The following is a 9,161-nucleotide window of genomic DNA, read 5'->3' as shown; positions in this document are numbered from 1 at the left end:
TTCTCTCTCTCTCCCTGTCCCTTCCTCTCACTCTCTCTAAAATAAATAACATATTTTTAAAAATATTTACCAAGGTGTAACATTGGGGATAAAAATTTAATATTTACAATTCACATCACCTGTATATAAATAAACTTTAATGAAATTATGTGAACAACTTTTTCTAGCTCTTCTGTTTTTCCCAACTTTTATTTAAGAAATTCCCCTTGTCTGGCCAGTGTGGCTCAGTGGTTGAGCTTCAACCCATGAACCAAGAGGTCACTGGTTGGATTCTCAGTCAGGGCACATGCCCAGGATTTCCAGCTGGATCCCCAGTGGGGGGCATGCAGGAGGAAGGGAGAGGGATAGAGAGATAGAGAAACTTTTATGAGAGAGAAACATCTCTCTATCCCTCTCCCTTCCTCTCTCTCTAAAAATCAATAAAAAAAATTTTTTTTTTAAAAAAAAGGGTTTAATTCACACCCTAAAGTGTTTTTCCCCCATGAAAAAAGAAAAAAAGAAATCCCTCCTGTGGTAGTCAAGAATTGGGCTGGGTAATCCAATCTCCAATGTTCAAAACTCTGCTTTTAAATTTCTAACTATGTGACTTTGGGCAAATTACTTAACCTCTATAGGCCCCAGTTTCCTCATTTATCCAATGAGGATAATAATACCAACTTTTACATAGGTATATTATGAGTATTAAATTAGTTAATTCGTAAAAAGCATTTAGAAGAGGATCTGACACACAGTAAGCACTCCATAGATGTGAATTCCCACCTGCTGGGGCACTAACTTTTCTTGCTTTTCTCTCTCTCTCTCTCTCTCTCTCTCTCTCTCTCTCTCTCTCTCTCTCTTTCTCTCTCTCTCTCTCTCCCTCCCTCCCTCCCTCCCTCCCTCCCTCCCTCCCTCCCTCCCTCCCTCCCTCCCTCCCTCCCTCCCTTTAGATTTCAGGCTCAAATTGGCCTAAGATTAAAACTGTCCTCTTATTAGATTCATCAACTGCATTGCTTTGAAAACCTCCAAGTATTCTTTTCTTTTCTCAGTGTTGGACCATTTTACTCTCTTTCTCTGTCTGAACACCTTTTTTACTGGTTCTGTATAGTAAGTTTTCCATTTACACATTGAAAGCTTTTTTTGTGATTACTAGGGTATGAGTTCCTTGAAGACAGGGACTGTCTCAATTTTCTCTATTACCCTTTCTACCTCACTGCTGCAAGTCTATGCTAAAGAAAGGTTTGTTTAATAAATTAATTCATTTAGCTTTTGTATTTTTTGCTCATTTTATGCTGGTTATTCTAATCTGAGCTTCCAGTTTTCCTGAAAATTCTCTTTCCCCATTTATCTCTGGACATTTTAACTTCAACATTTCTCAGTAACTTGCACCTACTTTTGTGTTTCTCCTCTATCTCTTCCACTGCCTTCAGAGGTTACCAGTATTCTACATTTTGTGCTTCTCATTCCATTGATGCTTTCTTTTTTAAAATGTAGGTTTGTGACAAATGTATATATGCTAACACAATATGTTGTTTAATTTGTGTGTTTTTGAGCTTTATAAAAATGCTATCATCCAATATATAGTTTTTGGGGATTTACCCTATTAGCATTATGTTTCTAAAATTCATTCATGTTGTTGTATAGAATGGTTGTTTTTTCCCCCAATATATTTTTATTGATTTCAGAGAGGGAGAGAGAGATAGAAATATCAATGATGAGAGAGAATCATTGATCAGCTGCCTCCTGCCCCCCCACTGGGGATGGCGCCCGCAACCCAGGCATGTGCCCTGACCTGGAATCATAGGTTTATGCAAAACCTCTTAGCCACATCGGCCAGGCTGATTGTTCATTTTCAATACTATATAACAGTCCATTGTGTGAATATACTACAATTTATTCTCCTGCTGGTACGTAGTTGGGTTGTTTCTAGCCTTACAAAAATTTATAAACAATTATGCATGCCTCCTGGTCACATATGCAAGTGTTTCTTTTGGTTATATACCTAGAAGTAGGGGTGCTGGTTTGTGGAGTTTGTGAATGTTTAACTGTGAGATAATGAATGCCAAATCGTTTCTCACTCTCCCACAATTTATAAGAATCCTACATATTCCTCAATATTTGGTATTTTTACACTTAATTTTTGCCAGTCTACTGGGGGTAAAATGGTATATACCTCTTTCTTTTTTATAGCATGGAAATCATTCTTACCTAAAGCTTTTTAAAACTTCCTCTTCCTTTCGATATTAAGAGTTTGTAGCCTGCCCTGGCCAGCTTTCTCAGTGTTAGAACGTTGGCCTGCAGACCAAAGGGTCTTGGGTTGGATTCCTGGTCAAGGGCATAAACCTGGGTTGCAGGATTCCCAGCCTGGTCCGGTGCATGCGGGAGGCAACCAATCACCGAGTTTCTCTCTTTCTGTCTCTCTGTCCAATTCCTCCCTCACCCCCCCCCCCATCCTTTCCCTCCTACTCTCTCTAAAAGTCAATGGAAAAATATCCTCAGGTGAGGATAAAAAATAAGCCCTGGCAGCTTGGCTCAGTGGGTAGAGCGTTGGCCCACAGACTGAAGGGTCATGGATTTGATTCCAGTCAAGGGCATGTACCTCAGTTGCAGGCTTGATCCCTGGGCCTGGTCGGGGCATGTGAGGAAGGCAACTAGTTGATGTGTCTCACATTGATGTTTCTCTCTCTCCCCCTCCCTTCCACTCTCTCTCTAAAAATCAATGGAAAGCAATATCCTCAACTGAGGATTAACAAAACAAACAAACAAACAAAAAAAACCACACAACTAAATAAATATGCCCATTCTTAAAAAAAAAAAAAAAAAGAGTTTGCAGCCTGATCTGACATTATTGTGCTTGGGATTCTGTTGAGAGAAAGCCATTTATTTGTGTGATAGTTTCTGCTAAAGATATAAAAGCTGAGATGGGGTGGAGGCTGCTAACTAGGTTGTTTGAATATTGCTTTTAGGTTGATCTTATATAAATACCAAATTATACACAGTCTAAAATTTCTTGTTACTACTTTACAGAAATGGAAATGTGTTAAATTATATTCTTTGTTATTGACCCATCACAAATATATCTGGTCTTGAGTTAATACCTATCTGTAAAACTATCTATAATAATAAAAGCGTAATATGCTAATTAGACCAGATGTCCTTCCAGATGACCTTCCGGATGAAGCCAGGGCTGCGAGGGAAGCCCGGATCCCAGGTGCCAGAGGGAAGCCGGTGCTGGCAGCCAGGGAAAGGAAGGCCTATTCTTGCACGAATTTCATGCATCAGGCCACTAGTCTATATATAAAAGCCTAAGCACTTGTCCAACCATTCAACTGGTAGCTATGATGCTCAATGGCCACCAGGGGCCAGACGCTCAATGCACAGGCATGGAAACATGGAACAGACTGATGAATCTCGAGGGAAGGGGGAAAGGGGGAGGACAGGAAGAGATTAACCAAAGATCTTATATGCATACTAGAGGCTCAGTGCACGGATTTGTGCACCAGTGGGGTCCCTTGGCCTGGCCTGCGGGGAACGGGCCAAAACCAGCCCGGTGCACTCATTTGTGCACCCATGGGGTCCCTCAGCCTGGCCTGCAGGGATGGGGCCGAACCTTGCAGGTGCACTGGGCCTCTAGTTTTAAATAAAAGGATCCTTTAATCTGTTGATCTGGAAATTTCTACTGAATCGAGCTTAGTAAAAGCTATCTTTATATAATTCCTTGTATTTAATTGTACCAAAGAGATTCAACTTACCCTCTTTTAACATGGTTATACTATCTAACACAAATTAGTCTCTCAAAGAAATTTCAGAACTCCAAACGTTCATCTTACTACTGTTATCCACTGAATTGATACACACATTAACCAGGAAAATAATCCCAAACATATGGTATAGCTACATTGTGCCCTAAAACATATTGTGTTTTTTTTTAATTGAAAAAGCCATCTTGTATATGGTTTTCATCAATAACTAAAAACACATGGAAATGGAAAAAGAGAATCCAAGATAAATGGCAATATATGTATATTTTAAAGAAAAACTTTTATAGCACCTTGTGTTTATTGTCTTTAAAAACAAACGCATGTGTCACTTACCTAGTTTTTCTTGATTTTGAATGAAAGATTTTTGAAGGAAGGGGCTGTGTATTTGCTTTACGTTTCTTTATTATATTGCTAAGTATAGTGTCATATCCCAAAGGGGAACTCAGAAAATATGAATTGAGTGTAAAAGTCCCGTCTTTATCATCAATATATGTTGACTGACAGAATGACTGAGTGAATATTTATGACCAAACCATAAGAAAGCTGCAGTTTACTACCTTCTCTATGGTCAATAGCTATTGCTGGAATTCAGGGTGAATACATTTATTCCAGTTAAGTGTTTTTCAACTTTACTTATATAGCGAAAACTGTGTTTAGTAAAGTTGCTATCAGTGTTTGGTTTCTTTCTCTGTTCTCTTTTCAAGCCAGGTGTTCATCCTCATTTCCTCATTCCAGATATTCACCACTCTATTAATCAAGGAGCTGCTGAAGGGACACTGACTCCTGCATAGCTCCCTCCAAGTGGGAGCTTTTTCTTTCTATCATGCAGAGTAAGTGAGCTTTTGTTGTTGTTTGTAAGTGGTAATCTATAAAATGGGGCAAATTTAGAGGTTAAGCCTTTACTTCTCACATGGATTGCAACATGACAACATTCTCACCATACTAGGCAGCCACCATGAAGGCCGTCAATGATTCCTGACTTCTGGTATTTACACACTTTTATAGTCCTCATTGTATGAGGATTGGTCTGTATGACCAACAGAATATGGCAGACGTAGTGGTATGTCACTTGCAAGATTAGATTATGAAAGACTACAAGGACACAGGGACCATGGGCCAAATTGGAACCTCAACTAGTTCTAAAGGGAATTGTTTCTGAGGTTGGAAAGTGCTAACCCAAATTCCATGCCGAGAAGGTCCAGGTCTTTCTTGGATCTAGAAACAGTGAGAGAGAGAAAGACCTAGAGATATAAATAGAAATAAGTAGGAATGTCACTAAAAGATAGTGGACAAAAAGAGACCACCCTTGCCCTAACCGGTTTGGCTCAGTGGATAGAGCGTCGGCCTGCGGACTGAAAGGTCCCAGGTTCGATTCCGGTCAAGGGCATGTACCTTGGTTGCGGGCACATCCCCAGTGGGAGGTGTGCAGGAGGCAGCTGATCAATGCTTCTCTCTCATTGATGTTTCTGACTCTCTATCCCTCTCCCTTCCTCTCTGTAAAAAATCAATAAAATATATTAAAAAAAAAAGAGAACACCCAATGAAAAGAAATGAAATATGATATATGCTCTAACATGGTTGAATCTTAAAAACATGCTAAGTGAAAGAAGCCAGTCACAAAGACCAGATACTATATAATTTTATATATAATGAAGGGGTGGAGGTAAGGTGGGGGTTTGGGATGTCATGGCTTAGTTTAGGCTTACTTTGGAAGTAATAAAAATGTTTTAAGGCCGAAACCGGTTTGGCTCAGTGGATAGAGCGTCAGCCTGCGGACTCAAGGGTCCCAGGTTCGATTCCGGTCAAGGGCATGTACCTTGGTTGCGGGCACATCCCCAGTGGGGGGTGTGCAGGAGGCAGCTGATGGATGTTTCTCTCTCATCGATGTTTCTAACTCTCTATCCCTCTCTCTTCCTCTCTGTAAAAAATCAATAAAATATATTTTAAAAAAACGTTCTAAGACTGATTGTGGTGATGGTTGCATAACTCTGTAAATAAAGCCATTGAATTGTACATTTTGAATGGGCAAATTGTATAGTTTATAAATTATATCTCAATAAGGCTGTTTAAAAAACAAGACTGTGGCTTCCATCTTGGATGTTCTCTCTCTTCTATCACTTGTTCTGAAGGAAGTCAGCTGCCATGTCTTGAGGACACTCAGACAACCTAACTATGGAAAGACTTACGTTATGAGGAACTGAGGTTTCCAGCTAATAGTCAAGGAAGAACTGAAGCCTGCCAAATAACCTTTTCAATGATCTTTGCTAATCCTAGTGGAAAATGGTGTCTTATTGAAGGTTTAATTTGCACTTTCCTATTATTAGTGATATTAGGCATGTTTAATATGTTTAAAGGCATTTGTAAGAGAAAAGAAATAAAAACACGAATGCCATATTCAATGGTGTGAGGAAACATCTTTAATCCCAAGGCATCAAATATAAAAGTTAAAAGTGGGTGGAGCCGAAACCGGTTTGGCTCAGTGGAGAGAGCGTCGGCCTGCAGACTGAAGGGTCCCGGGTTCGATTCCGGTCAAGGGCATGTACCTTGGTTGTGGGTACATCCCCAGTGGGGGGTATGCAGAGGCAGCTGATCGATGTTTCTCTCTCATCGATGTTTCTAACTCTCTATCACTCTCCCTTCCTCTCTGTAAAAATCAATTATATATATATATATATATATATATATATATATATATATATATATATATATATATATATATATATAAAGTGGGTGGAGATGCCCTAGCTGATTTGGCTCAGTGGATAGAGCGTCGGCCTGTGGGTCGAAGGATCCCGGGTTTGATTCTGGTCAAGGGCACGTACCTTGGTTACAGGCTCCTCCCCAGCCTGGCCCCACCCCATTCCCCCCCTTCGCCCCCCTGCCACGTCAGGGCTCATGTGAGAGAAATCTTTGTGTTTCTCTCATTTCAACATGGATGAAACTCTCTCTGTCTTTTCCTTTTTCTTCCACTCTCTCTAAAAATCAATGGAAAAATAACCTCAGGTGAGGATTTTTTTAAAAAAGTGATGGAGAAATGACAAATGCCTTAGGTTAGAGAAAGGCAAAACCTAGGTAGTGCAGCAATAAGCACACAGATTTGTCCCATGGAACCTCAGCCATGGAATTGGAGGGGTAAGAATATATGCAGGGAAGGAACGGGCTGAAGGGCATGGATTATTTAAAAGTTCTTTATAAGGATCATGTAGAACCCAGATGCTCAGCCTCCACAGGCACCATAAGCAGTCAGATGCTTTCTTCTACTTCACCATACAGGAGATGGAAGGTGTCTTCTCTGGAGAAACTGAACTAGGGAACCTCTGGACTTGGTTACATCAAGCTCTGAGGAATGAGTATGAAAACAAATGTATGGGCCCTGGCCACTGTGGCTCGGTTGGAGCATCCTCCCATACACCAAAAGGTCACAGGTTCAATTCCCAGTCAGGGCACATACCCAGGTTGCAGGTTTGATCTGCATTTGGGATGCCTGTAGGAGGCAACTGATTGATGTTTCACTTTCACATCCATGTTTCTCTCTCTCTATATATATATATCCCTCTCCTTCCTCTCTCTGTCTCTCTCAAATCAATAAGAGCATGCCCTTGGGTGAGGATTAAAGAAATAAAATAAAATAAAATATAAAAATCCTTGTGTAACTTAAAACAAAGAAAGAAAACAAATGCATGGGATGAAAACATGAAAGTCTATATTCTAAACAGGATATTCTGCTTGTTTCCCTATGCAGCTTTATTTTTATTTATTTATTTTTTTCCTACTCAGCTTTAGAAAGCTAGCAATCAGATTGTTTTAATCTCCAGGCAAGAAATAAGAGGATATTTCTTTGAAAACCTGAACTAATACAGTGAAAATATATTTTTCTCCACATTAATTTTTAAAAAGCCATGGTATAATAGATCCATAACACATCCAGAATATAACCACCTCTCCCTACCTTCACTTACGACCATTCTGGTGCTAGCCACCATCATTCCTTACATAATTATAGCATTTTCCTGACCCTAGAGCTAACTGGCAACTTAGCAGTAGAAGAATCCTATATAATAAAGAGCTAATATGCAAATGGTCATCACGCAGTCAAGCCAAACCGTAAAGGCTCAGACACTCAACACTGGGGAGAGAGGAATGGGGACCAGCCAGGCACAAATGAGCTCGAGAGAGAAGAATGGGGATCAGCCAGGCTGCGGCTCGGGAAAAGGACAAGCTGCACGCCCCGTGGTCCCGGGCACCAGCGGCTACGCCTGTGCCTGTGGCCCGGCCTGGGAGAGGGACAAGCTGCATGCCCTGTGGTCCCCTGTGGCTGTGGCCGGCCTGGGCGAAGCTAGCCTGGGTCCTGGGTGCCTGCAGCCAGCCAGAAGAAGGGAAGCCCAGGTCCCGGATGCCTGTGACTAGGCAGAGGAGAGAATCCTGGGTCCCGGGTATGGGGTGAGGTGGTTAGGGGCGATCAGGCCAGCAGGGGAGCAGTTAGGGGCAATCAGGCAAGCAGGCAGAGGTGGTTAGGAGTGATCAGGCAGGCAGGCAGAGGGATTAGGGGTGATCAGGCAGGCAGGCAGGTGAGCAGTTAGGAGCCAGCAGTCCTGGATTGCGAAGAGGCAGTCCGACATCCCCCAAGGGGTCCTGGATTGGAAAGGGTACAGGCTGGGCTGAGGGGACCCACCCGCCCCCGCCATGCATGAATTTCGTGCACCGGGCCTCTAGTATTTTTATAATAGAGGTTAGATTATATCACTTTTCTATCCTTGTAATTTTTATCTCCCTTTATTTTTTCAAAGCATATTATATTTTTCCAGATATTATATATTTATTTGCTTAATTATTTATTACATATCAATCTTGACTAAAATGTAAGCTCTTTAGGGCAGAGATTTTTTTCAATTTTTGTTGACTGCCATATCCCCAGAATCTAGCATAGCATACATTTGTTGGCTGAAGGAGTCTATAAATAAAGGGGTGATCATATATACTTTTTCTCTTTTTATTTTATTATTATTATTTTAAAAAATATATATTTTATTGACTTTTTACAGAGAGGAAGGGAGAGGGATAGAGAGTTAGAAACATCAACGAGAAACATCAATCAGTTACCTCCTGCACACCCCCTACTGGGGTTGTGCCCGCAACCAAGGTACATGCCCTTGACCGGAATCGAACCTGGGACCCTTAAGTCTGCAGGCCGACGCTCTATCCACTGAGCAAAACCGTCAGGGCTCTTTTTATTTTTTAAATTGTTAGTTATTGCAATAAATTTTTTGATGTTGAACTATCCTTGCATTCCTTATGTGATTCCACTTTGTCTGGTTTTTAATTCTTTTAAGATGCTGCTGAATTTTATTTGCTAGTATTTTAGTTACTATTTCCTCAATAGATTTTCTTTAATTTTGGTACCTTTACTGGATTTTGTTCTTTTAT

The 9,161-nt window shown here is 40.9% G+C and overlaps 1 protein-coding gene across 1 annotated transcript in view; it reads left to right on the top strand.

The window, feature by feature from the left end:
• Nucleotides 1-4,469: 4,469 nt before the first annotated feature.
• NRG2 (neuregulin 2) overlaps nt 4,470-9,161 on the top strand; it is a gene marked incomplete at its 5' end in the record, with an annotated part of 227,170 nt that continues 222,478 nt past the window's right edge. The window contains one exon of the mRNA XM_079773216.1: nt 4,470-4,567. The remainder of the gene's footprint in view (nt 4,568-9,161) is intronic.

Source organism: Cnephaeus nilssonii (genome assembly GCF_951640355.1).
Source record: "Cnephaeus nilssonii genome assembly, chromosome: 5".
Taxonomy (NCBI): Eukaryota; Metazoa; Chordata; class Mammalia; order Chiroptera; family Vespertilionidae; genus Cnephaeus; species Cnephaeus nilssonii.
The sequence above is the reverse complement of the archived record's forward strand: the minus strand, read 5'-3'. Positions and strand labels throughout refer to the sequence as shown.